General features: G+C 49.9%; 1 protein-coding gene across 1 annotated transcript in view; it reads left to right on the top strand.

Moving 5' to 3' along the window:
• The window catches only part of Hivep3 (HIVEP zinc finger 3), a 314,456-nt gene that overhangs the window by 181,316 nt on the left and 108,407 nt on the right, over nucleotides 1–24,733 (top strand). The window lies entirely within an intron of this gene.

The raw sequence follows: 24,733 nt of genomic DNA, 5'->3' as shown, positions 1-24,733 counted from the left end.
AGGTAGGAGGCTACTAGATGTGTGACTTTAAAACAGCCCCACCCAAATGTCTAGGTGGCGTCATTATTAACATTTCTGTTGCTATCTGTGTGTGATGAGGAAAGTGTCCTGGGAGGAGAGCTAGGAAGCCCATTCTGACTGAGACTGCCTTCAGCTCAGCATAGACACAGCACACCTCGGCAGAGCTCAGCAGTAGACTCAGTGAGTGAGCAGTCCAGGATCCATCTGGCCCAGGCCCAGGAGGAATAGGATAGTACCAAAGCTATGTCCTGGGGCTCATGCTCCTACATTGTTCTGCTGGCCTTGCAGCTGCAGAAAGCCTGTCCAGGGCTGGATGCACACAGTATGTGTGAGCTTGCTTAGCAGAATTGGCAGAAGACTCTAGGTCCTTTCTCTCGGATCATACTTGAAGAGAGGCTCAGATAATCAGCAGCCCCAGGCCTTTCCTCTCATGGCCGCTCACCTTGATATCTCTTGTTGCATGCTGGACTCTGTTCTCTGTGCTGTGCATTGAACAAATCAGTCAACTACTGGTTGGGCCTCTCAGAGGGCAGCCATGCTAGGCTTCTGTCTGTAAGCACGTGATAGCATCAGTAATAGTGTCAGGCCTTGGTGTCTCCCCAAGAGGTGGATCCCCAATTGGGCTGTTCACTGTACCACCTTTCCCAAAGTCTCTTCTCCATTTTTGTCCCTGTAGTTCTTTTAGACAAGAACACTTCTGGGTCAGAGATTTTGACTGTGGGTTGGCACCACCATCCTTCCTCTTGACGCCCTGTCTATCTACTTTGAGTTCCCTCTCCCTGCTGTCGGGCATTGTGTCTAAGGTCACTTCCATTGAGTCCTGAGAGTCTCTCATCTCCCATGTCTCTGGTACTGTCTAGAGGGTTCCCCACCCTCCCACTTTCTGAGGTTGTATATTTCCATTCTTTCTGCTGGCCCTCTGGGCTTCTTTTAAGGGCTCAGTACTCAGATATTTAGTCCCTGCCTTCCTCCCTGTTCCCCTCCCCTGCCCTGTGTGGCCCCGGTGCACTGAGTGATACCTCACATCTTGAAGCTTTCATTTCCTCACTTGGCAGACGCTGTCCCAGCTGCCATCCTATTGTTGAGAAGAGAGAGAAGGCTCTGGGATAAAAAAAAAAATCTGCTCCCAACTTTGTCCTCCCATGGGGAGCAGGGTAGTCAGAGCCAACTGAGTCTCCCAAGTCTCTGATCACCTGCCTCATAGATGATTCCAGAATCAAACAAATTATGGTATGAATGTTAGGTGCAGGAACCATCACGGGGCTGATGCTCACATGATGAGCTCCTTGCCTGGTTCATGCCCCTGCCATGGGCCAAGTAACTGGAAAGACCTGTGAGGTTCAGTTCCAAGGAATCATGAGCCATGGGCACGTGCATCTGAACAGGAAGCGATGCAATGATCTAGACTTTCCTTGGCAAAATGCACTCATCAGAACCCCAACCTTGGTACCAGTGGACACTAGAAGCCAGGCAATAATAAGATGCTGGGTAAACAGAGGAGAGACTGCACTGTGAGAAAGAAGCCTGGCACCCAGGAGAAAGCAGGCAGGCACTGAAGAAAGGCCACAGTGTGCGCCTTAGGGCAGGGAGAAGGCTTGAAGAAGGAAGGAAGGAAGGAAGGAAGGAAGGAAGGAAGGAAGGAAGGAAGGAAGGAAGGAAGGAAGAAAGGAAGGTGTGTGGGTTGGCGCTGGAGGGATGTATGGAGTAGCAGTACAGAGGGTTTTGTGGGACGGAGCAGTGGGCTGCCCAGGCAGTAGACTGTGCAATGCATTCAGATACATGAAATCCCAAGCTGTGGGAACCCTCCCACGCACTGGGGCATTGTTAACTGGCAGTTCTGGTGACCTGCCCAGTATGACTTCTGTCACAGAGAGGCATTCCCAGACTACCGGCTCAGATGTCATCTAGAGAGTCACAGCCGGGCCAGGGCCTGCAGATTAAGAGGATGGGGCTGGACTCCAAGCTGAGGATAGCAGGACAGCCTTAGGAGTAAAAGGCTGGAGAGCTCCTGGGGCCTAGACTGCCCTCAGACTTAAGAGGCCTGGAGATGTTACTGTGTTTGCGCCAAGCACATGGAAAGATTCATGTGGGGCTGGAGCCCTGTGTGCTCCGTGCAATGGGAATATTGCACAGAGGTCCAAGATAGGGTGGATGCCCTAAGGAGACAACACGAGCCAGTGGTCACCACAGGGATGGTTATAGCTGGAGAATGCTGAGAAGCAGCCGTGCGGCAGATGCTGTCTAAGGTCTTTATGTGGATATACTTCATAGAGTCCTGAGAGACTGAGAAGGCTGGATAAGGGGGTGTGTAAGTGGAAACCACTCCACCAACCCTCTCCTGCCACCAGCCCCCCTTCCAGCCCTCTGTGCCCCACATCAGTGCTTGTCACTTCTTCCTGCAAACATCCCATGCCAGATCCCAGGGCCCCACCTGAAAGGGAAGAGAGACCATTCAAAACCAGCTTCTCTCCCAGCAAGGGGCTCATGCCTATAATTATTTCAGCACTAGGGATGGAGGAGGAGAGCCAGTGGTGCAAGACTGAGTCCACTGTGACTTCAAGTCCTGGGCTAGATGAGGAGAGAGGGGAAGAAGGAGAGAAAGGGGCGGGGGGGGGGAGGAGACAGATAGGGAAGGGGGAAAGGAGGAAAGAAAAGAGAAGGAAGGAGGGAGGGAAAGCGTTTTCTAAGCTAGTGTGTTGTTTCTGGATGATTAGGACATTGGTGGAGGTGAGACTTTTTCTTCATTGTGCTTTTGCCAAGAGCCTTCCTCCTCCACGATGCTTGGGCTGTCCATTGAAAGCCAGGGCTGGGCTTAGGCTCTGTGGCTTCCTAGCTGTGCATCCTTGGCAGGTCAGCCACTTCCAGCTTCACAGAGCAGGAATAAGAAGCACTTGTGGAAATGAACGGGGTGGGGTTGGGGAGCCACCACAGCACCAGGCTCAGGGGCTTGCAGCCCCCATTTCCCCACAAAGCAAGGGGCACAGATCTCTGAATTAAACCCACACATGTGCTAGGTCCTGGAGACAGACACAGCTCATCATTTGTAGATTTAACAAAAACATGCAGTTTAGACCCCTCCTGATGTGTCCCATTCTGGTTTCAAAGTAGCACATATTTATAGAGAAAATTGGAAACGACAGAAAAGGCTCGTTTACCCACCTCTCCAGGTTCTTTCCTCTGCTTTCCTTCTTTCTTGCTTTCTCTTCCTCTTTGTCCTCCTCCCCATCTTCCTCCTCGTTTTTTTTCTAGGACCTTTCAATGTAACCCTGGTTGGCCTTGAACTCATAGAACCTGCCTCTGCCTCCTGAGTGCAAGAGTGAAAGGTATGTGCTACTATGTCCACCCTAGTGGTTTTAGTGACTTTTCCCTCTATTACATATGACTGAGCTCAGGGCCTCACACATGCTAGGCAAGGGCCCGATCACGGAGTTATAGCACCAATCATTTTTGATTTTTGGTTTGAGGCAGGGTCTTGATGTCCTTGAAGTAGCCCAGGCATACTCAAACTTTTGATCATCCTGCCTCAGATTCTACAGTGTTTTTAATTATAGCCTTGTACCACTGGCCTGGCATCTCCCACCTTCTTTCCCACTGTATATAGACACATTTAAAAAGTGTGTGTGTGTGTGTGTGTGTGTGTGTGTGTGTGTGTGTGTGTGTAGACTAGAGTCTGTATTCTGTTTTTGAACCAGGTTGAGCTTCTGAGTCAGACCACTGGGCAGGGCTGTCTGTCCCTCTGTCCAGGAGAACCAGATGCCATGGCTGTGTGGCTCCCCCTTCTGCCTTGGTGGCTGGTTGGAGGCAACTAACCTTCGGATGTTCCATGTCTCTGGCAGACACACAGTAGACACTAATTTTAGCTTGGCTTCTGGGGCCTGCTGCCCTTGAGGCCTGCATATAATGGACGCCTTATGTAGACAGCTGCCAGTAGCGCAGGAAGAAGTGTCCCACCTCAAAATGTTTCTCCTCACCAGCCAGCCCTCTGCTCTCGGAGAACAAGCCAGCTCCCTGTTCCTTCTCCCACCAGGAAGGGGCTGTTGTTTGCGTTCATGGCCAGCAGACTGCACGGAGGGCAGGAGGCCCACCCAGCACACATGGGGAGGCGGCTGTACAAACACAACCGGGGGCTCTGGTTTGAACAGAAACAACTCAGAGAGATGTCCTGAGAAAAATCTGGGGATGCAGCATGCAGCATGTCTGAACTGACCTTGTGTATGAGTTGTGGTGTGTGTGTATGTGTGTGGTGTGTGTGTGTGTGTGTGTGTGTGTGTGTGTGTGTGTGTGTGTACAAGCAGAGCCTTTTAGAGCTGCATCTCAACATTTTGTCGGGTTTGTACAAAGGGACAGTGTCATTCGGTGCCCTGCTTGTCCTATGTCCTGCTGATGTGTATTCATTCAGCAGTAGAGTTTACTTTTTGAAGATGAGGGAGCAGAGACTGAGAGAGGAATCACTTTACTTGGAGTGAGGCAGTAAGTCAGTAGTGGGGACTTGAGTGTAGTAAGGGTGGCTCTCACACTTCCAGGCTTTCCCCTCTACAGAGCCCTGTAGGTAAGTGGCCCAGCCTGATTGCAGCCACACTCAGTCTGATCGGGATAGAGTCAGCTGGATCTCTTTCCTTCTATTTGGTATAGTTCATCCAGAGTGGGGACACTTTAAATCACTCCTCACTCCCTTTCTATTCTCCTTTCTTCCTTTTGGGTTTCTGGTTTGTCTATTTGTTTGTGTGTTTGTTTGTTTGTGACATAGTAAAACCAGCTACTTTGAACCAGGATGCCCCAGCCTCAGCCTTCCTGTGTGCTGTGATCACAAGTCTGTATCACAGGGTGTCCTCCCTCCTCTCTTCACTCCTTCCCCCTCTCCATTTCTTCCTAGACCAGCAGTTCTCAACCTATGGGTTGTAACCCCTTTGGGAGGGGGTGTCAAATAACCTTTTTATAGGGGTCACATATCCAATATCCTGCATATCAGATATTCACATTAGGACTCATAATGGTAGCAAAATTATGGTATAAAGTAGCAATAAAAATAATGCTATGGTTGGGGGTCACCATAATATACATAAGGAACTGTATTAAAGGGTTGCAGCATTTGACAAGTTGAGAACCACTGTTCTAGACAATCTTCTATATCCCAGGCTGACTGGAAACTCATAACGTAGCCAAGGATGAGCTTGAACGTCTGATCTTCCTGTTTCCATCTGTCCAGAGGATTGCAGGCATATACCTTTATGAAATACTGGGAATCAAACCAGGGCTTTGTGCTTATTGGGCAAGAACTCTGACAACCCTGCCATTCTTCCAGTCTATTTCTAAGGCAAAAAGGGTAGTTATGGTAGATTCTTGCTTGAAATCTGACTGAATCTTCCTTGTCCATGTGAATAAGAGCTTTAGCCTGATATCCACAGTCCACCTGTGAACATAGCAGAGCCTGGGATCACCAAACACTTAGCTGGTACCATGACCCTAAGGAAAGGTGGAGAACTTTCCTCATTGTCCACCTCTTGGTCATAACGGGGAAAAACCATAGGATATTTGCCTCCATATTCCAGAGCCCACACCAATACAAGAAATAAAACCCATGGTTCATCATGAGAACCCAAGCTTTAGCCCAGGTTGGGAATCACATGAAACCTGCCCCACAGCTGCCAGCCGAGTATGGAAGGGCTGCCTGCTACACTTCCAGGACGGGGTTGCATCAGAAACCCTGACCCTGGGTAGGCTGTGGGGACGGGGCTTATGGAGAGCACACCTCCCATCCCTACTCCAGTCCCATAATGACAATGTAGCCTGTGTAAGATGTCTCCAGGCCCCCATGACAGTGGCTCTTTGACCCAAGTCTGAGGCTCCTTAGGAACAATGCATAACAGCATCACAGCTGCTCTGGGGACATTTTCTCAGGACAATCTCCACTGAGTGAGAACAGGACCTGTGCTCCACACCGACCCCTGGCTGCAGTACCCTTTCATCCTCTGACTCCCTGGCTGCTGTCCTTTGAAATCCTCCTGCTTCCTACTGTTCAGTGGCTGAGGGCTCCAGCCTCGGTTTCCTGGTTTACAAATTGGGACTAGAAATCCCAGCCCCTGGTTGTTGTACATCATGGTCATGAGGAGTTAGGCACACAGTGAAAGTCAACTGTGTTCTTCTGAGGCCTTCCAGCATTTGGAGAACACTCCTAAGAAGTATCCTGAAAGCTTAGTGAGAGTGGTGTTCTCTGGAGACAGCTGTTGAGGCATGCTGCCCATGCATGCAGTCTAACTGCGAATCTTCTTTCTTCTGGCTTGTTCTGAGAGATGCAACTGAGAGCAAACCTTTTGTAATATAATCCCATGAAAAGGTGGACATGTGTGATAAGTTCATTTCTTCATCCAATCAGCTGTTCAGGGGGAGGTTTTCCTTGTATGTGTTCACTTATTTCTCATCCACCTATTTACTCTATACATATCTTCAGAGCCCTGACCCCTGTCGGGTACAGCAAACATGCACAAACAGGCCACAGGAACCCTTTCCTAGAGGAGCTCGGCATCTAAGAATAGCAGTGATTTGGGTTGAATAAGGAGCAGTGACCCAGAGGTGGACTCCTGAGGGAGGGAGCTATCACTGCCTGCAGGTTGGTTGGAAAAGATTTCACCAAGAAGTTGGCTTCCAGTGTGCAAGTTCAAAAGCAGAGAAAAGACCCCATTGTCCAAAGAAAGAAAAGCAAAGAATAGCCTATGATAGGCCTATGGAAGGATTCTAAGTTGGTCTTTAAGTATCTCTATCAAAATCCAACAGGAGTTTTTATATAACAAGCACATCTGGGGAAATGAATATAGATGGACAGCCTAGAGAATTTTGAAGTTGGTTAGTGTCTTAGTTAAATTTTACTGCTGTGACCAGACACCATAACCAAGGCAACTCTTATAAGGACAACATTTAACTGGGACTGGCTTCCAGGTTCAGAAGGTGGGATCATCCTGGTAGCATCCAGGCAGGCATGGTGCAGGAGGAGCTGAGAGTTCTACATCTTCGTCTGAAGGGCACTAGAAGACTGGCTTCCATTCAGCTAGGGCAAGGGTCTTAAAGCCCATGCCCACAGTAACAAAGCTACTCCAACAAGGCCACACCTACTCCAATGAGGCCACCCTTCCTAATAGTGCCACTCCCTGAGCCAGACACTGACAAACCATCACAGTAAGTAAACAAACATGCCGGGCAGTGGTGGCACATGCCTTTGATCCCAGCACTTGGGAGGCAGAAAGGCAGGAGGATTTCTGAGTTCGAGGCCAGCCTGGTCTACAAAGTGAGTTCCAGGACAGCCAGGGCTACACAGAGAAACCCTGTCTCAAAAAAAAAAACAAAAACGAAACAACAACAACAACAAAAAGTAAAGTAAACAAACACATGACCTAAGGATCAGGGAGCCTGGAACTAGATACCAGTGTGCCTGGAGGCACAGCATGGAGAAGTGTGAACTGGAACCTTCCAGCCTGAAAAAGCTGGTGACTCCCAACTAGAGCGAGGTTTTTTTTTTGTTTTTTTTTTTTTTTTTTGTAGAGGGGAAGGAATAAACTTCAGTCCAAGTGATTAGAAACAACATGAGGATACCAAAATAATACTAGTAAGGAAGACATGCAGCTGATTTAAGTTTAAAACCAAATGCAGAAGTTGTGAGAGAGTTTAAAACTCAGTCACCAAGGTTAAAGGATGATAACTCTGAGAATGATTTGAGCTCCTGTTTCAGGACTGAAGGGTCGATGCCCTCCTCCTGTGCAAAGATCCCTGTCAAAGAGGCAAAGACAAGCTGCTGGCAGAAAAATAGGTGAGGATAAAAGCAAGCCATTCCCAAAGATGAACTGAGAGCAAAAGATACTCACCACAGGGGTGAACTATCTGGGGGATGGAGAGGGACGTCAAAGACTGAGAGTCCTTAGGGAGATGAGCAGCAGGAGACGGAAACGCATGAGCATTGTGCAGGCACACTGTGATGGATGCGCACCCCATGGAGGGGAGACCGAACCCTATGCACCAACCCATTCAAAATGTGCCTGCCTTTAGCTCAGCAGCCCACTTCTGAGGCACCTTAGGGAAATGACTGAGCCCCCAGCCTTATGTGTGTGCAAGCATGTGTGGAAAGAAATAGCAGAAGATATTGGTTACGAACGTGAAACATAAAGTCAATAGAACCTGGGTTTAGGCCATGTATCCCTAGAAAAATTATTTAACATCTCTAAGCATCAGGATCCCCATCTGTAAAATGAGCATCATAAATAACACAGCCTTCCTACAAAGCTTAAACAAGAATATTTACAGAACTCTTAATAGATGGCCCAGGGTAAGTGCTGAATAATGTGTTATTTTGTTGCCAATAAGAATTGTAGTGTTTGAATAGTGACTAGCATAAGGGGAAGCAACCAAACTGTTCATCACTAGGGAGATATTGGCTGATAACTGAAGAAATGGGGGCAAATTTGAACGTAGGACAGGGACAGATACTTTACTCTATTAGCACAAATATAAAAGGGGTCAAGAACAGGAGAGGTATATCCCAACTCACAGAAAAATGTGAGTCTGTACATTCAGAAAGATAGTCAATTTTTGTGATTCACAGTACTTGTGTCTATAATGTCCCCACAAACACGGAAATAGCAAAAACTAAACATTTCTATAATAGAACTTCAGTGGGAGCAAAGCTTTTGGTCACTTGTTTTTTGGTCAGTTAATAAAGGCAAAGCCCCGTGTTAGGCTGACTCAGTTCCAAACATCGTGCGTTACATATACTTCTGTTCAAAGACCCCTTCACAGTCCCTGAATTCGTTGACTAGATCCAGACATGCAGCTCTGGCCTGAGAGAGTAAACCTAACGTGTATTTCCTCCAGAAGGCATTGAACAGGGCTTTGTGCTCAGGGACAGTCAGCAGCACGTCCACGACACCTCCGAGGACCATTCCAGAAAGTAAAACCACCAAAGGGGCACCAAAGTACAGAGGAAATATCTCTACATGTTTTGCAAGAAGAGGAACTGAGACAGGAAAGTAGAACATCCCCTGGTTCACCTCATAGGGGACCATGCAAGTCAGGGACCATGCAAGTCAGGGGACTCAAGGCTGTTTCTGCCCTGTGTTTTTACAGGTGATGATTAAGTAAGCATGGAGTAGGTCAGTTAGTAAATATGACTCTGTGAGTGGGGGTCACCTGGATTTGGAGAGGATCGTTCACCATTTAGGCTGCTGTAACGACAGAAATATGTCACTCACGACTCTTCAGCCTGGGAGTCTAAGGTTAAAGGCAGACTGTCTGGCTCATGGACAGAGGAAGGGGCTCCTTTCACCTGTCATAAAGATGCCAATCTGACTCAGGAGCTCCACCCCAGGACCCAATCAACCCTCAGAGACTTCAGCCCCTGCCATGATCTGTGAGGAAATTTCAACATAAGTGTTTTTAAACATATTTACTTTGTGTGTGTGTGTGTGTGTGTGTGTGTGTGTGTGTGTGTGTGTGTGTGCTCACTTGTGCACACATTCAAATAAACGCATGTTTTGGTATACATGTGCTGGTCAGAAGACAACTTCCAGGAGTCTCCTTTTCTGCCATGTGAATCCTAGGAACTAAACTCAGTTCATTAGGCCTGGTGGCAAGTGCCCTTCCCACCGGGTCATCTCCCTAGTGCAGCATAAGCACTTGGAGGGACCCAAACATTCAGACCTTGGCAGATGACCAGTGTATGGCAATTATCTGAGAGCCAGGGCTCTGTCCTTCCTTGTTCCACTTGAACTTTTTATAGTGGACACTTTTGACACAACAGTCAAAGCAGCAAAGCTATTTTTATTTTGGGAAGAACCTTGTCATTGATGGCATTCAGTTCTCAAGACAAAAATCAAAGCTCATAAATGTGTTGGGTTTTTTTTTTTTCAAGAAGGCATTTTTCCATATTTCTTATAATATGCCACAGACTTCTAAGCCATTTATGTATTCATTTACTTATTTCTAATTATGTTTGATTATGTTGCCCAGTCTGGCTTTAAATTCTTGGTCTCTGCCCCCCAAGTAGCTGGCCCTAAAGGCATTTACCACCACACTCTGCAGCTTTCTACACATTCTTACCCAAAACTTCTTGAGACAGGTTGGATTATCATCCCTATTATGGGGGAGAGAAAATAGGATGAAAAGATGTCAGGCACAGTGTGTACACAAGGTCACAGGCTATCACCAGCAGTCTACATCTGAACCTGGGCCGGTCCTGGATACAGAATCCAAGATTTCTGTTGAACACTTGAGAAATACCTGTGCAGTCCCTAGCCTGGCCCTGAGCTCCTGAGAAGCCCAGGAGGGTATGAGAAGCTACTGTGTTAGACATCCCCAGCCTGGGTCAAGGATGTCAAGAACACACCAGGTACTGGGGGGGCCATAGAAGGGGAAACCCAGGAAAATCCGAGGACTCAGGAGTGTCAATACATAGCATTCAGTGGCTCCCTTTTCTTCCTCACAGCCTGCAGCTCACTGTCTGCCTGGGCAGCTCAGCCCAGCCACACTGAGCCTTCCTCATGCTCCCCTGAATGCCGACCCCCTTTTTCCTGAACCTCTGTGGACTTTATATCTCTAGTCACTTGCTCACCCCATGATTCTGTGGGAGGTGTCTTTGTAACACACACACCCCCCTTATACTTTGCACACATAATCTATCAGGAAAAGTGTGTTGATGGATACAATGAGCCAAAAGAAGTGACAGAGGCTCTGCATGCTCCCCAAAGCTAAGCAGACTAAATTAGAGCAAACTAGGTGCCGGAGTGGCAGAATCTCCCAGGGCTCTGGGTGCAGGGCTGCCTGGCTGGAGGCCTCTGTGACCACAGGATCCGAGGCAGCTGACAGCTGTAAGACCAACATGTGCCTGGGTGGTGTTCCTGTGGCTTCTGAGGTCCCCACCCAATGGAAGAGACTTAGAAAGGGCCCTTCAGCTTCTCACGCTTCCAGGGGAAAGCATGGGGTTGGGTTTGGCCCGGCCAGGGACATCTTTTCTGAAATAGCTTCATGCATATTCAACAGCTTCTTGAAATATCCAGGTGACTATTTTAAGCAGCTTCTACTCAGAAGCCCACACCTAATAGTGGGCCACGGAAACCAGGGAGAAGCCAGGAGTACGAGGACAGTGTCAGAAGCTGCCAGTGGTTCCAACCTTCTCCCACCCTTTGGAGCATGCTCCCTCTTGGGGATTATTCTCACAAACGAACTGAATGTCACCATTGCTATGGCAACACATGGGAGGTTTCCCATCTGGTGACCTTACCCACCCATGTCTCAACCCCAAATGTTCCAGGTCTTAAGATACAACCTCTACACCATTCCTCAGTTTCCCTTGATGTTCTTCCACTCATGTTAGAGCTGAGACCCTGTAGAGTCAAAGAGAAGCATCATTAAATAAAGGGAATGAACACAGGACACAACTTAACCCTAGGGGCTTGAGGTCACCTAGGCATTCCAGCTGGGGGGTTAGGGGAAGAACAGTTCCACCAAGGAAGCCTCAGGACGGGCCTTACATGTGGTCAGCCCCAGATCACTGGGGCAGCAGAGACTCAGCTGTGTCAAGCTCTCTGGGGACAAAGTGTGTTGAGGTGGATGTTCCCCACCCAGGTCATTCCAATGATTCCGTGTCATACAAAAATAGCTGGAAGGAAACAGAGTGGCAGGGGAGCTTCAGGATGAGAGGCAGGACTCTTATGAGCTGAGGGTCCATGCCACCGTTTTTGGATGGAAAGAGCAAAAGCATCAATAAGTTAATGAAAGAGGTGGTGGGAAGCCTGGGCTGAGAAGGTCTACTGTTTGCTATGTCCAACTTCTGACTTCTACTTCATTCTGCTTCGCCATTGTCACCCAGAAAACTCTCTGCTCTGCCTAGGTAGGGCACCCGAGAAAGAAAGGGACTCCCACAATGATACTCTGAGAGGACAGCCATGCAGAGGGCTGGGACAGGAACATTAGAAAAAGATGCCAGGGGTGGGGTGGGGACATCTGTATACTGCAATCCTCAGACCTGCTTCAGCCCCCAAAGGCCGCCTGCTCCCTGAATCTTTCTGTTCTGTTGGCTGCTTGCTGCTCCCTGAGCTCTTGTTTGCTCTCCATGCAGCTGGAGCCAAGGCTGGGACACTGCTGCCAGAGACAATGTCATCTTCTTTGTGAAACTTGGAAATTCTAAGAAAAATGAGTGTGTTTCCCCTGCTCACTCCTTGGGGTGCAAAGCTCAGAGTTTGCCAGACTCTCCAAGGAGCGGGTGACCTAAAAAAAAAAAGGTTACAAACCACTGTGAGTTGGGACTTGTTGGATTGTAAAACAAATGACTTCACGTGGTTTAGAGAGGCAGGGAGGGAGTGCCGAATGAGGTTCTGTGCTAAGCTGCCTCAGAGGACAAACTAGCGTGGGGACTCTGCCATGCCCCCAGCATCCCTATGCAGCTAAGTGTGTGCTTTATCCCTGACATGAGACTGCTCTCTTTCCCTGTCCCAAGCCACAATCTCCCTGTGAGGCCTCTATCCAGACCGTACTTGGCAGAAAATGGAGAACCTATTTAAAAAGCTGGGAGAGATCTGAGCAAAGGGGGCTGGCAGGGGTGGGTGCAACAAGGGGCCCACTGAAGTCTGCCCATCAGCCACAAAAGTTGGGATGTGTCAGTCCCTACTGGCTTCCTATCTCCCAAGTGAGTCAGAATCATATAAATGTCATCATGGCTCCAGGGAGATGGTCACCAGTGGCTGCTCATGCCCCATATCCTCCGGTCTCAAGCAGTTTCCGAAACTCTGTCCTCAGAGCACTTGTGTTCTCTGCTTCCTATGCCAGGAAACACATGTCCACGGTTCAGCTCCTTGCTTCCTTCAGATCTCAAATGACCCCTTCTCCAGTGGTAATGCCTCCTATCACCACCACCCCACCATTCCCTTTCTCTGCTTCTCCTTTCTGGATAGCTCTGAGCTCCATCTAGCACACCAGTGTCCATGGACTGCGCCCGGTACCTAGACGGTGCCTGCATCCACATCAGATACTGAATGGGCATCTGTAAGGTGAAGACATTGCTCTCTGCCTTTGTATACACATACTGTTGTACTTCATATTGATCTTGTAACAACTGCACAGGGGTGAGAGTTATTCTCCTTCCAGTGAGTAAAGAAGCAGAGAGTCCATCAACTGGAGCATTTCCTGGGTCCTCTGAACCACTTGGGAAGCTCTGAAATTGCCATTGTTAAAAGCAAATAGCAAGCTCTCCCTCCCCGGCTGTGTCCAGATGTGATGTCTCATGCATCATGGAGAAAAATAAAAGGAGCAAAGCAGATGCTGAGATTTCAGACAGACCCCTCCCTTCACCTGCTCCCCTTTTCTGGGATCCTAGAGCATCACACAGGCTAAACACATGCTCTAGGGTTGAACTAGACCCAGGCCTTGCTCGCTTTCTGAAATAATTGCTAACCTCATACTTGAAAATGTGACCTATAACCCAGAAATAAGTCCAGGAGGTCTCACTGCGGCTTCTGTATAGGGCCAGGCACTGGCTTGGAGTAGAGTCTGCTAACACCCACTGCTACATCCAGTCCTGATGAATGCCCTGTCTGTGAGGACAGATAAAGCAAGTGCCATGCTACCCTCAGGTTACAGGGGAGGCTTGCCAACACTGTGCCTCTGAGGACCCCACAACTCAACCAGGAAAACAGGTGTCAATCAACTTTGTCCAAGTGGACTCCCTTTTTTTCCTTGCTCATCTTGCTCCCTAAAGAATCCAAGGTAGAACGCTGGGCTGCGGTGCAGAACGTGCTGCTGGTGAGGTAAACACCTGGAGAGGGAAGGGGCTTTTCTACCTGAGACATTAAGCCAGCTTGGCCCATGTGGTGAACTGTCACAAGGATCCCTGCCCTTTACCCCTCTGGCTGGGATGTGACTGATGACCATTGATCCCTGTCTTGGGGGCCAGGCCTTCCTCCCTCCCTCCACAGAGGAGATAATGAGGTGGAAGAAGGAGGTAAGCAAGCACAGACACGTGCTGTCTGCAGCCCTCCTCCTCTCTGCTCTCACAGACCTGTGGTGGTGAAGGAAGATGCTCTTAACAGGCTCTGCTCCTCCTGCATCCCTAACTGGAGGCTCCCTGACAGCCTGAGCACAGTCAGTCAGGTGTGGCTGCAGAGCACAGCCCTATATTTCTCCTGTTAGGGGATAATGGCTTCCCTGCTATCTGGGAAGGACATGGGGATGCGGGCTGGGCTCAGAGCCTCCCTATATCATCCTGTTAAGTGGCAGAGGCAGGATGGGAGTCCAGGGAGAGGGGACAGCATGAAGCTGGCAGGGCAGATGAAGATCACTCAAGCTCTGGATTCGTATGGAGCCAGGTTCGAATCCTGCCTTCCCCAGCCAGGCACTGAGTGCTCTCATCTCTCTGCACCACAGGGTCCGCATCAGTGTTATGAGAATGATGATGTCTGCTCCGCAGGGTTGTGACCGTGCGCTTAGGGGAGGCATGGAGCTATCTAGGTGAAGGAGCCCAAGAGGCAGTCCCCAGATAGGAGCAAGCTGTGATCCTACAAACGGGTCTCTTACCTCAAGTTATAGGGAAAAGAAACTGAGTCTGGGTGAGTCCGTAGAGTTCCCACGGCCAGCAGTGGTGTGAGGTCATCGCACCTCGTGTCATCTAGGCTGGCTCCTGACTCCACCCCTGAGGGGAGAAGCACATTCAGCAGGGGGGTCCCGGACAGACCACGCGAGCTGACCCTGGAGGAAGCCACTAGAGCATGTGGCCTTGGAGCAGAAGGTCACAGACGCCAGACAGAGCCACATAGCCAAGGTGGTTGGTGGCTTTGCACTGACTGACTGGTGACCTGGAGTCTAGCAGGCCGGGCTTCCCTTTCCGTTTCCTTCCTGTGCTAGCTGTCAAGCCGAGTCACCTTCAGGAAGCCAAAGTGGTGAAGCAGCGAGCAGGGAGACCTGGGTCCCCCACATCTCTGTCCTCACTTCACCTCGTGACCCCAGGCCAGTGGCTTCTCCTTCTCAGGGCCTAGTTTTCACCTAGGTCAAGCCAGCTGGCTGCTGGATCTCTAGGAGGTCACCTGAAAGGATTTTCCAGGGACAGTGCTCTCTGGGAGAGAGTTTACAACAAAGAGCCACTTACTCACTGGTCACCCAGTGAGTGGCTTGATGGTCACCAGGCTCCACAGGAGCACTCTTATGCAGGGCCTGACTGTCACCATGAGTGTGTGTGTGTGTTGGGGGGACCTGGAGAGTGGCAGTGATATCCTGAGCCTCTTCTGTCTTCCCCTCCCTTGTCTCTTGGTGCTTCGTTTTTAGGGCATTTTAGGTCTGGTGAAGACCTGGCCAGCTTCTCAGGGCACATGCGGTCCTGTAGCAAAACCATATCCAACAGGGCCTTTGCTAAGGACCCAGCCTTGGCTCCTGTAGTAAACCTTCCATTCACTGAGACCGAAGAGAATGTTTTTCTCATATGTGTGAATGTGTTATTTGTATGAGTGCATGCATATTTGGTTTTGTGTGGCTGCACTTATGATGCTAGCATGCATACCTGTGTTTGTGTTTGTACAATGAGAAGGCCCAAGACTGATGTCAGGAGTACTGGTGGAGATTGCTCCCCAGCTTATTGATTGAGAGGCAGCATCTTTCAGCTGGACCCAGAGGTTGCCAATACCCTGAGTGGGCTGCTTGCCCAGGAAGCCCCTCCTCCCCCCTCATGCTTGTCTAGAATGTACACAGGGCCCTGTGGACCCCAGCTCTGATCCCCACACTTGCTCTGCAAGTGCTCTAACCACTGAGAAACCCACTGCCCTCCAGTCTGGGAAGCTGTTTCTTTGACTCAACGTTCCAAAACCTGCTCAGAGGACCTCTCCCTGAGGACTCACTGGGGACTCATTTCTGCAGTGGTTTGCATTGCATGGCCCTGACATCCCAAGATCTCTGCAAGGTCCTGCAAGGTTCAAAAGCTTGTGCTAAGGCTGGGCATTGCCTGGGAGATTGATTGAGTGGGATTGTGGCACCCACTGTGCCTCCTAGTACTCTGGGAGTGGTAGTACTAAGAAAAGCAAGGAAGAGTACAGGTCCCAAAGGCTCTAACCGTAAAGCTCCTGCCTACAAGCTGGGGTTCAGTTGACCTCAAGGGACTTGTAAGCCGGTTGGGGCATGAACTTGCTCCTGTTCTCTCTGGACTGATGCTGGCCTCGCCTCACTTGGCAGCTCTTCATCTGGCTGTACTATTTTATATTTCTATGCCTTGCATATCACTCTCCTGACCTAACACTTCCTCTCCTCTCCCATCTTCAGCTTGGCCCCACAGCAAGCCCTCTCAGGATCTACTTGCACATTACTTTCCTAAGTTGTCTTCCACCGTGGTACCTCTGTATGGGAATCTGGCATACATCTATGTGGTGCCTCCAAAGCTAAACACTGACCCCAGGGCCTGGAAGATGCTGAGGCTCCCCGAGTCTGCTAGAAGGAATGGACATGAACTCCCTGGGGTAAACTGAACGAGCTTCCATAGCCTGTGGCTGAAGCTCCAGACAGCATGGCAAGGATGAGAGACTTGGGGAACTTGGATCTATATGAGCTCTTCCGCTGAAGTGTTGGCTCCACTTTCTGGGCATCAGCTCTGATAAATGGGTCAGTTTGGAGACGGTCTTTCACAGAGTTCCTGGAAGGTTCATAAGACTGTCTCTTAAGCTCAGAAACCTCCTGCCAAGGGCTTCCAGGGTCCTTCTTATAATTTCCCTGTACCTTCTCCCCACCCCGACTCCCATCCCTGCTTCTAAAGCTCACTCAGGTCCAAGCCTATTCAGGTGCCAGGGACACACAGAGAGATCAGATTGTACATGCACTCAAGGGCTTGTGGCTTAGTGAGGAAATAGACATTCTCACAGCAGCAGGGGGACCACAGAGAGACTCAGGAGCCTGAGAGACTCAAGGCAACAGAATTCATAGTGACCCCAAAGCATGTGCACTGCTGGTGGCCCATGGGGTGGACAGATGTGGCTTCAGCATTCCAGGGTGCTGAAGTATGTCATTGCAGGTGCCTGGGTATGCATATGGGAGAGGGAGGCCGCCATCCAATTAAAGACCTGCTGTTGGGGTATGGGATCCCTAGAATGTGTAATAACCTGAAGGAAATATCTAGTGAAAAGGTTTCAGAAAAAGAAGAAATAATTCTTTGCAGGACCATGCCATTTCCAGCAGAGAGCTGGAAGCAAATGTGCAAAATGCTGGGGCTGAGATGTAACCAGGAGAGGTACACAGACTGGGGCTGCTGAGTGAGTGAAGAACGGGTACCTCAGTCGCAAGGTAGAGGCAGTGGAATCCACACAGTGTGATACAAGGTCTCTCTCAGCAGTCTTCTCTGGCTATAAGCCACCAGACTCACGTTCTGATCCAACTAGGATGCTCCCTAGGGAAACGAGGAAGAACACAGCCTATTTCTGCTGCCATGCTGGTCCATGGAACAATTGCTGGACAGGGCACATTGCCCTCTGTTGCCCATATACTGCTCAGGACATGGGGCAGGAGGCCTGGTCTTGGTAAGCAGCTGCTCAACACTGTAGCTCAGGTAGGCAGTGAGCACATCTTGCAGGTCTTAAAACACATGTTAGGGTTGAGGAGATGGCTTTGTGGGTAAGAGGCTCGCAGTGAGATCAGGAGGGCCCGAGCTTAGATCCCCAGCATATGTGTAAAACCCAGGCACAGCAGCACACCTCTGCCACCACAGTGCTGAGGGTTAAGGGCATGGGGGCGGGGGGTGGGGGGGAGGCAGCTCCCAGAGTCAAGAGACAGTCGGGTAGCTGAGGCAGTGAGCTCTGGGCTCAGGGAGAAATCCTGCCTCAAAAGATAAGGTAGAGGATGGTAGAGTAAGATACCTGCTCTTATCTCAGGCCTTCATGTCAGCATGCGTGGGTGAGTGTGCCCCTGTACACATGTGTAGACCAGAGGTGGCGGGGAGAACCTCTATTCTAGCTCAGTGGGTCACTCCTGGATAGCTAGGAGACAGCTCTTAAATTCCATTGACAAAACATACGGACTAGTTCTTGGTTCTCGGGAAAGACATAGGCTTTGGGGTATGACAAACCTTGACCCTCAGTTTCTTCGTCTGTGAAGTAGGAGAGATATTAGTCATCTCTCCTAGGATGATTGCTCTGAGGATTGAGGAAACTCAAAACACTAACCCAAGCCGGGCAAGTGGTAACTGCTACTTTGTAATTGGAAGCTGGGACTACTTAAAAAAAGAAAAAAGCTTCCACAAGGGGCTTGTTTTTTTCAATTTGTACTTCATGCATTGTTGAGGGCTTTTGTTTGTTTGCTTTTTGTTTCTCTACAGTAAGTACGCTTGAGACTGACCCTCTTAGAAAGTTGTTACTGCTTATTTTTGCAGGCAACAGATGCAGCTTGTAGAGCAGACCTCTGGTGTTGTCTTGCCTGCCTAGTAAGACTTTATGCCTACTGACTGGTACCTCTACTGGTACCTACTGTTGGAAGTATCTTGAACTCTGTGTGGGAGAGGACAGCAGGGGTTGACCAGCATAAGAATTGGGGCCACAGTTTCTGTGCCTTCCATACTACCCTGTCCTACCTTTCGAGGGTAATAAGCCAGCCATGGGGTCGGCTGACAGAGAAGCAGGTTAGATATGGAGTATGACCTGGGGTCAGCTGGGCGAGTAGAACTAAGCTAGAATCCCTGGCTGGGCTGAGTGCTGCTGGCCACACCATTAGCACAGCCCCCTCTGCCTCTGTCCTTCCCAGCTGCTGCAGCACTCACAGTTACCTGCTGAGGTTAGAGTCTGGAAGAGAGAAAGATGAGTCAGACCTGTGGCTAAGACCAGAGGGACCCCTTTGTCATCTTGCCTATGCTCAATGGTGACAGAGGCCAGAGGCCTCAGCAGTTTGATAGAAAGGGGTGTCTCTAGCTCAGGCCTGGTCTGAGAAATGACTGAGTTCTATATGCAGCTGCCATGGCCTATGTGACCATCATAGGGACCAGTGTGAATCAGAAAGGACTTGGCAGTTCTGGACCATGTCATCTTCCAGGCAGGATCCAGACATGAAAACAGTTCCTTGGGCCCAGCTATGTAACTACACCTTTACAGAGAGGGCTTCACTGGTTGTTATCCTTAGGGAACAGTACGTGAGTTGGGTGCTCAGATAGATGCCCTGGCCCCTGAGATCACGAGGAAGTGGGGACAAGTGGTCAGAGGCCAGCCTAGGCAGCCATAGAGAACACCTGGCTTGGGGTAATAAAATTAGGTCTGGTCCAAGTGAAACTCAGTTTCCTACATCCTCCCAGCACAAGGCAGGATGCACTTGTAGTGATTCAGGTGAGCCTTCAGACACTAAGCTAAGAGCCCAGAGCAAGCAGAGCTATTCCCCTGACCTGCACAAAGCCTGTGGAGCCACAGCTAGATATTGTTGCCTTACAGATGAACAGACCCAGCCACAGACCCCTCCCCAGACCATGCAGCTGGGCTCTGGGCCACTGGGAAGGGCAGGAAGGAATCACACCTCAGAAACAGGAAAGGCAGTGAGCACCCTTCCCTCGCTCTGGCCATGGAATCTGTCTTTCCTGTGCTCAGAGGCAACTGTGGCTTGTTGAATGAGTACTAGCCCAGGCCCTGCCTCCCACTCTCTGGGACCCTTTGGCCTCTGGAAGCTTGAGTGTTCTCATTCACAAAGCAGGTCTCAGAAGGCTTCGGCATGGAAATGGGAAGACCCGCTGGAATTATTAGATGTGTATCAGAAGAATTAGGAAGTGGCTTTGGGGAAGTAAGAACAGACTGGGGAAAAGAACATTGCAGCTAGCCCCTGTCTGCACCTGAAAGTCTCTAATATCACAAATTCTCAGCCTTGACACGAACTGTTCTTAGCTCGGTTCCTTGAGACTGCCATGGCACCTCCCCACCTGAGCCATGGTCGCATGTCACAGCATCTCAGCGCCTGCCTGGAAGCATCACTCTCCCATCTACTTTTCTGTGCCTCTGCCATGCTGGCCAGATGCTGTTCTTATGAAGCCTTCTCTCCCTACATGGTGGAGAGGGGGAAGGCAGTTCCGTGATATGCAGGCTGTGAAGTGGACTTGACTCTTTGTGACCATGTCTCTGAGCTGGAGAGCTGTCAGTCTCACCAGACACCATGCTGGGTCTGCAGGGTCTTGGTGGTCCTTGAAACCTGGATCCAAGCTGAGACTGTGTGGGTGGGGTTTCTCTAGATGTTGCTAGGGTGGGAGACAGACAGAGGTCCTACCCAAGCCCTAAGTGTAAGTGTCCACTGCAGTGGCTATTGTTCCTGGCAGGGAAGCTAGAGGCCAGTTTGAAAAGACCAGCAGGACAATACGACTTCTAGAGGCCTGCAAGAGTTCCCAGCAGTAGTCTGCAGTACCGGAGGTCACAGTTTCCCTGAGCTAGTGGGATAGGGTTGTTGGTTAAGGAGGGCAGACTGAGTTGGGGGCAGGCAGCTCCAACTGCCTAATGCATTGTAGCCAGCCGACTCTCTCAGTGAAGGGACTAGCTAGCTCAGCCTCTCCAGAGCAGAGCATCCAGGTCCCAGAGGCCCAAGAGTGCAGCAGACACAGCTGCCTGCCAGGAACTATAGGGATCGCCAAGAGTAAACAACAGGAGAGTAGCCATGCCAGTCACCTTTCATGGAACTGCCCTCTGCAGCATCCCCAGGAGATGGAACCAAAATATTTACTCAGCACAGCTGCTCTCAGACTCACTCTTTAGAAGGCAATGCAAACCATACAACCTCTCGGAAGGACAGCCCAGAGGAGTATGTCACGTCCTGCCCTGCCCTGCCCTGGTCAGCCCAGCAGACAGGGGCTTGAGGTCAAGTTCAACTTTACCACTAGTTTTGTGTCAGCATTCCATATAGCAGCCTTTGAGGCAGACATCACTATGTCACTGTATAGAGAGGGGAAGACATGAGCTCAGTCATCACACAGCCCATGTGTGGCAGAATAAGATTACAAGCCAGGTTTTGAATCCCCTGCTTAAATGTCCCTGCCTTTCTTCACAGTGTCCTGTTTGTGACCACATAGGCTTGTTTCTAGGATCAGATGGAGTGACCGGTATGAGGTGTGTCAAAGTCTTTTTCTCAATACATGCTCATTTCCATTTCTTCTGACCTCCCAGAAGTGAAGAAGAAATATTGTAAGGATGGAAGAGACAGATTGACTCACTCTGTTGGTGTGGCTAAACGCTGGACTTCAGGAACAGCTAGATCCAGGAACAGATCTCATGTTATCAGGCGGGAAAATTCTAAGTTTCCTTTAACCTCTTCTACTTTAGTTTTTGCTTTAACCATCTCTTCATCTGCTGCCCTTGTGTTCCGTCCTCCATATAGGATAGCATGGGGTTAAGAACAGAGATAGCCTATGGGGACAGAGACAGGACATGTGTGTGTCTCAGCCTGAAGCTCCAGATTGACAAGCTACCTTCACTTTTGGCTCTTAAGAGTGTGAAGTACCCCACCCCCAGAGAGCTGCTGGCATTGGTCCAGTGGGATGTAGGAAGCAGCCTGCTTGGCACTGGCACTGGGCTGGTGGGATCCTATCCAGAGAGCTGGAGCGGGAGGACGGATGGGTTCCCAAGTTGTCCAGGCTAGAAGAAAATGAGAGGACTGGGCGGGAAGAGAGAGGGGCCACCTGCTACCTGGGGCTGGAGGACAGCACCAAGTGGGTGGGGGTGGGACGTAAGCATGTAGGTCTCCCTATCTATAGACTCCCCACTTCAATCTATCAGATAAGGGAAATGAGACTGGCCCAGAGTATGCTGTGATGTTGACATGCTGACAGGCATCCTGCACTGGTTAGCTTTACCTGCCAACTTAATACAACTTTGAGCAGTGGTTCTCAACCTTCCTAATGCTGTGACACTCTAATAGTACATCCTCGTGTTGTGGCAACCCTCCCCCAACTATAAAATTATTTCATTGATACTTTATAACTGTAACTGTGCTACTGTTATGAATCACAATGTGAATATCTGATATGCAGGCTATCTGATATGCCACCTGTGTGGAACCCGCAGGTTGAGACTTGCTGACCTAGAATGACCTGGCAAGACAATCTTTAATGAGGAACCACCTCCATCAGATTGGAATGCTTGTAGGTGATTGCCTTAATTGTAAATGTAGGAAGACCCAGCCTATTGTGGGTGATACCATTCCCTAGGCAGGGGGTTCTGGGTAATACAGGAAAGGAGAAAACTAGCTGAGAGCAAGCAAGCAAGGTTCTATGTCTTTATTCTCTCTGCTCTTGACTGTAAATTCGATTCTTTGAATTCCTGTTTTGACCTTCTCACATGGTAGACTGTGACCTGGGATTGTAAGCCAAATAAACTCTTTCTTTCATAAGTCACTTTTTGTTGATGTACTTGTCACAGCAAAATAGAAATGAAACTAGAATAGATTTCAGATTAGTTCCTAGGAAGCCCAAGACCAGTGTGGAGGCACCTGCATTTCGCCACCCAGTCATATACAACCTCACCCAGGCCCCTCTTGGAGTCTATAAGCAAAACTTGTACATAGAACTGACAGGGTGGGAATGAAGGCATGAATGGTCTCTGTACTGGCAGCTCCCTAGGTATCCCTGGGCTCTAAAGCCTGATGTCTCTCTTGCTCTATAATGGTAGCATAATCAGGCTACGTGGATGAAGTGGGAGACTACAGTCATATGCAGAACTCTAAGACTTGCTGGGTTCCCCATTTTCATGCCTACCACCCCATCCATGGTGGCCTCTTCTGAGCTGCTACTGAGGGCTGCATTTTAAGCCATTCCTGTGCCAGGATATGAGTGACACACTTGCCTTGGCTTCCTAGGGTCAGTAGACACTAAGGAGACTATCATGCCATTCCAGTCTGATTGGATCTCTGACATTAAGGGAAACGGGGGGCATGTGGTCTAGCCGCCACAGAAGCTCCCAGGGCTCCTGTGGTGAGCAGTACACACGTGCTACCTCATAATGCAGCTCCCACTTCATCAGACAGGAAGGCCACAAAGAAACATGAGTTCCAGTGGTAAGAGAGAAGGCACAGACCTGCGGAGTGGATAGCGAGGACCTGGTTTAGTCTGGGATCAGGGAGGGCTTCTCTGAGGAGGTGACATGCAAGGGGATGTGGAGTGGTTTGGGAAGAGTCAGTCTCATAAGGAAGGGATGCCTGGGAAAGGCCCTCAAGCAAAGTACCTTCTGCCTCAACTGGAGTGCTGGGTGAGGAGGCGAGTATGGCAGGGCAGTCTCTGAAGCAAGTCCTGGAGAGGTGTGCAGGAACGTGGCCTTTGTCTGAACAAGGAAAGATGGACGCCACCGAGAGGATTTAAGCAGGAATGACCTGTTTGAGGGTAGGCATGGGGTAAATCTTAGAGGGATGGACCTTTGGGGACAGAAATCTCTCAGGGAGAGAGCTTCTCTAGCTTCTCATACCAGCGTTGTGAGAATTCTGTGAGAAAATGGGGTTCAAAGCGCAGGGTGGGGGTAGGGCGGGCATCCTCATGCTGATCTAGTGACAGCTGTGTCCCTCCCCTGCCCCTCCCAGCTCTCTTCCTGCTTTGTGGTATTTTGGGGACCCCTGAGAATGCTGGGACCCACGGTGTTTTCCAAGCATGTTTGATCAGGGCAAGAGCTGCGGGCAGAAAAAGTCAACTGCCCCAGTGCCCCTGGACCAGGTGGATCTGGGCTAAGACTTGTTCAAGATGCTCGCTGTGAGACCTCCGAGGCCCAGGCAGGTGTGCAGTATGTCTGCTCTCTTCTCTGTTTCCATTCCCGCACCCTGTTGCCTAGCTTGGAGATTCCATGTTCTAGAAATGTGCCAGGCTAAGCCTGGTGCAAAGGTTATACACTTGAGTCTCAATGACCAGAGCGTGGGGTTCCTAGAATAGGCCAACTGAACATAGGCCTTCCCACGTCTCCTGTTCACAATGGTGTGAACAGGGAGTAGAGGGAATATAGACGGGAAATGACAGCTCCCCTGCCCCTGCTCCCTGGATGTCTGTCAGTCTAAGAAGCATCAGATGCTGACGTGATCATAGGGGCCTGGCCATGTGGGAGATGGGTGCCATGACAGTTTTCCTGGTGCCAGACTTCTGCCTTTGTGGCATTTAACAGTCCTGACAAAGCTACTCAGCGTGGCCACTTGAGGGATGTTTGGTCATTGGCCCTGTTCTGAGGGGCTGACTGGGAGATCCAGGCTTACAGAAAACGTGCTTCCTGCCCTGTAGGGCAAGCCCACAACCCACATAGGGCCAGGAAGGGTTGCAGAAGGTCCTTCCCAGCACCTAACACAGTGACCCGCACAACATGACTTCAGGGTCTCAGCTTCTCGTTTCCACCACGATGAGGACATTTCGGCTGGTCAGATTTTGCTCAACTCAGTGTATGCTTTCCCCTTCTCTCAGTGCCTATGCAACTGAGACTCACAATAGATTTTATTTATTCATGAACAGGAGCCTTCAGTACCTAGTCAGATAAACTTCAACAGTGAAGAGCCAGCTCTGCTCTGCTCCTCTCCTCTCCTCTCCTCTCCTCTCCTCTCCTCTCCTCTCCTCTCCTCTCCTCTCCTCTCCTCTCCTCTCCTCTCCTCTCCTCTCCTCTCCTCTCCTCTCCCCTCCCCTCCCCTCCCCTCCCCTCCCCTCCCCTCCCCTCCCCTCCCCTCCCCTCCTCTCTTCCCTTCTCTTCTCTTTTCTTCTCTTCCGTTCTCTTCTTTTCTCTTCTCTTTTCCTTTTCTTGGCTTG

Source organism: Mus caroli, unplaced genomic scaffold, assembly GCF_978045245.1.
Source record: "Mus caroli unplaced genomic scaffold, Mus_caroli_1 scaffold_6, whole genome shotgun sequence".
NCBI lineage: Eukaryota > Metazoa > Chordata > Mammalia > Rodentia > Muridae > Mus > Mus caroli.
The sequence above is the reverse complement of the archived record's forward strand: the minus strand, read 5'-3'. Positions and strand labels throughout refer to the sequence as shown.